We start from the raw sequence: 4423 nt of genomic DNA on the forward strand, positions 1-4423 counted from the left end.
TGGCTGGAGTGCCACCACCCACGATGGGACCATGTTAAGAAGAATATATATTTTATGCGTTCAAACCTTATTTGCAATGAAGACAGAGCGCAAGACGACTCGCACTAAGCTCAGGGGTAAAGTAGTGCACAGATTTGGCGAGAGGTGCGCATATTTCAAAGGCACAATTTTATTGTTACTTAGAGTTGGTTAAGGGTTGGGCAAGGTGTGCCCGGGGCTATCTTCTACGCAGGTTTGTGCCGGGATTTGGAAAGGGTGTCTCAGTGGCTTGGGTGAGCACCCACCCTTTGTGCAAAGGCGTGCACATGGTTATTACAAAGGCTGATGTGCCTATGTTGTAAAATATTCTAAGTATTGGCTTGGAGCTTGCCAAGCATTACTTGTACAATTGTATTATGAAGGAAGATTGGTTATAATATATATTGTCGGACAGACTTGTTCGGGAGTTTCCCCTCTCCTTTATACTGTGCAATTGTTATTGTCTTCTATAATTTCTTTGGATAATGAATGAGTATGGGTGTTCATTGGTATAAAGGATAAATGTAATTGTACTTGGTTGCGAAACACAAAATAAGTAAGGACAAGTGAATTAGGCGTAGTCCACGAATGTTAGTATTGGTGAAAAGAAAGCATTCGGTGGTGCCGCACCTCGCTATAAGCGGTTGGAAGACTACCGCAGTTGTAGGGGCATGACACTCCACCCTGTATCTGCCGATTGTGATACTATGATATGATATCATCGCACATTGCACATCGCCACTTCTCACCTCATCTCATCCCTCGATAACGTCTTCCGTTGCGATGCGATCCTACCGTTCATCTGCAGATCCGACGGCTGTGATTTGTTCTGGCTTGTGTATGCCTACACCATGCATTATTTATGTTTTAACCTACGTTTGTGTTCCCAAGGAAGAAAGAAGGCTTTGCGCCATTGCTGCTCACCAGCTGCATTAAAGAGGAAAAATGGCTGAGAACAAGAAGGATGCGCCTCGAGCAGGTAAGTGCATTAAAAGGAGTATGGTTTCTTGCGTATTCCACTGCGTCCAGCTCCAACAGGTCAACAGAGTACCAGAAATGGCCGATTTTGTCAGAAGACTGTATCATAGGCCCATAACATTTTGTAAATGCAGTTGGTCGCAACTCTGACCCCTTCACACATAACCCAGAAGATATATAGTTTTAGTTTTCTTTTCAGTAAGCAGTAGAGACAGAGAGAGTGATAGAGGAATGTGAAAAGCACAGCAATGCATTTGTAACATACAACAACGTGTGAATGTAACAGAAAGCCGCAGCAGCAAAATAGAATATACAGCAGACACAACAGTCTGAATCTTTTGAAAATCCCTCCGTGAGAGAGGAAGATCATATTTTGTAACAGTATTTGTTTTTATTAATTAATAGAAATCTTTGGTGTGTGAAAACTATGTCCGCTGCAAATAAATTTTAAGTTTCCGCTGTGTTAAAGATCCTGTGCTGAAAAACAGAGCGTCATTCTCTGTTCAGCTTTTGTTTTTGGAATTTTAGTAGAAAAATACCAACATTGGTATCAGATCATTGTTCTCTGTTTTTTATTTTTGTTTAAAATCATCAGAAATTTCCAATTGTGGTATCAGAGCTAGTCCAGGTTCTTTGAAGGGTCAAAGAAGCTGAAGGAAGGATTTCTTGTTGCAGCAACTTCCCCAGCAGAGTGAAGACTCAGTCAAAAATCCAAGGTATTCCTCAAGACAGTTATTTAAATACTTGACTGTATATTTGAAGTATAGTTGAAAGTGCAAGAATGGCTGGCACCAACACCAACAATAGCATGGGTGTGCAACTCCCACTATTTGATGGCAATAATTATGACTATTGGGAAATAACAATGAAAGCCTTGTTTGCTTCTCAAGACTTGTGGAAAATAGTTGAAGACGGTTTTAAAGAACCAGCAGATGAAAATGAGTTTAATAATCTAACTCAGGTAGAGAAATATCTGTTGAAGAGCTACAAGAAGAAGGATTCAAAAGCCCTCTTCTTCTTGTATCAAGAAGTGCATGGAAGTGTGTCTCCGAGGTTAGCAACAGCTAAGACATCTAAAGAAGCATGGCAAACTCTTAAAATAGCCTATCAAGGTATGGAGAAAGTGAAGACATCAAAACTACAGTTGCTGAGAAGAGATTTTGAGAATCTGTGCATGAAGGAGTGAGAAAATATTGACTCATTCTTCACACATGTGACTGGTCTAGTCACACAAATCAGATTTCATGGAGAAGTTCTTGAAGAAAGGATTGTGGAGAAATTATTGAGGAGCCTACCCTCAAAGTTCCATGTGATTGTCACCACCATAGAAGAGACAAAGGATGTCTCAAATTTTCCAGTTGATGAACTGCATGCATCATTGATAACACATGAGCAGAGATTGAGTAGAAATGAAAACTCATCTCTAGAGCAAGCCTTCAAGACCCAAATGTCCTTTGGAAGAGGAAAAGGTCAAGGCAGAGGAAACAAGAAAGCAAGAGGCAGAAGCCAAAACAGAGGTGGAAAGAACAGTGTTGCAAATGATTAAGGAAGAAGCAGCAATCCAAATCAGAACCAAGGCCAAGGCAGCAGCCAACAAAGCGGACAATATCATGCTCAAGGAAAAAGGTATGAAAAATCCAATGTCCAATGTTATTATTGTAAAAAATATGGGCACTATGCCAGTGAATGTAAAAAGAAGCAGCATGATATGAACAATAGATCTAGTGCAAATATCATTAGAGAAAATATCAGCCAAGATAATGTATTGTTAGCTTGTAACATGGCTGAAACAAATAGTGAAGATATATGGTTTCTAGACTCCGGTTGTAGTAACCATATGACACGAAACATAGCCCTGTTTTCTACTTTAGATCAAAGTGTGAAGTCACAAGTCACACTTGGGACTGATAGTAAAATTTATGTTATGGGAAAAAGAGAAGTAAAAATATTTACAAAGAAAGGTGAAAAGAAAACCATAGCAGATGTCTATTATGTTCCTGGAATGAGGTGTAACCTCTTAAGTATTGGACAGCTTGTCCAAAAGGGTTACAATATTTTCTTTGAAAATGATGTATGCACCATCATGGATAGAGCACCCAACAAAAGATGCATTGTTGAAGTGAAGATGACAAGGAACAGAATGTTCCCTCTCAGAATAAGGGCATACTTGAAAAACAAAGATGCAATTGCAGCAGTTACCAAAGAGGCTCTCCAAAGCAAACCAAAAGATGAAAATTGGTTGTGGCACTTGAGATTTGGACATCTCAACTTTGGAGGTCTTAACTTGCTGAGCAGAAAAGGAATGGTAAGAGGTTTACCATTGATAGAAAAACCCGACAGCCTTTTTGAAGGTTGTATCTTGGGAAAACAACACAGAGAGAGTTTTCCATCAGGGAAAAGCATAAGGGCAAAAGCACCCTTAGAGATTGTCCACTCAGATTTATGTGGACCGATGCAAGCTCCATCACTTGCAGGCAGCCAATATTTTCTAACATTCATTGATGATTTCACCAGAAAGACTTGGGTTTATTTCCTAAAGAAGAAAAGTGAAGTGTTTGAAAAATTTCAAAATTTCAAAGCACTTGTGGAAAATCAAAGTGGGTTGCGTATCAAAGTTTTGAGTACTGACAGAGGTGGTGAGTATATCTCCAAAGAATTTTTATGTTTTTGTAGATAAAATGGAATTCACAAGCAATTTACAGCAAGGTACACTCCGCAGCAAAATGGAGTAGCTGAAAGAATGAATAGAACAACCATGGATATGGCAAGGAGTATGTTGAAGGCAAAGCATTTGCCAAATGATTATTGGGCTGAAGTTGTACACTGTGAAGTATATATGTTGAATAGATGTCCTACAAAAGCAGTCATGAACAAAGTGCAGGAAGAAGCATGGAGTGAGAGAAAGCAAGGAGTCACCCACATGAAGGTTTTTGGATGTGTGGCCTATGCAAACATTCCAGATCAGCTAAGGAGGCAGTTGGACAGCAAAGGGGAGAAATGTATTTTCATTGGATACAGTGAGGAATCCAAAGCTTACAGGTTGTATATCCCATCTACCACGAAGTTTTTTGTGAGTAGAGATGTTCAATTATTTGAGGAGGAAGCTTGGGATGGAAGCATAGAGAAAACAGTGAATGTTCAAACTGTTTGTCTCATGATGAAGATGATGAGGAGATGGCTGAAATACATCCCGAACAGCAGCGCCAACACAAGGACAACAAGGGACACCCTTGAGGAGAAATGAAAGTGCTTCTCTAAGCACACCACAAGGAGGAAATTCAAGTGCGTCTTCAAGCACTTGCACACCGAATGAAAGAGGTAAGAAATTTAAAAATTTAAGTGATATTTATGATGAAGGAATGAATTCCTTGTTTGCTTTGTATTGTCATGTTGATGACCCTATTCATTTCGAAGATGCTATTAAAGA

Source organism: Pinus tabuliformis, chromosome 7, assembly GCF_031772625.1.
Source record: "Pinus tabuliformis cultivar Carrire ecotype Pingquan chromosome 7, CPIR1, whole genome shotgun sequence".
NCBI lineage: Eukaryota > Viridiplantae > Streptophyta > Pinopsida > Pinales > Pinaceae > Pinus > Pinus tabuliformis.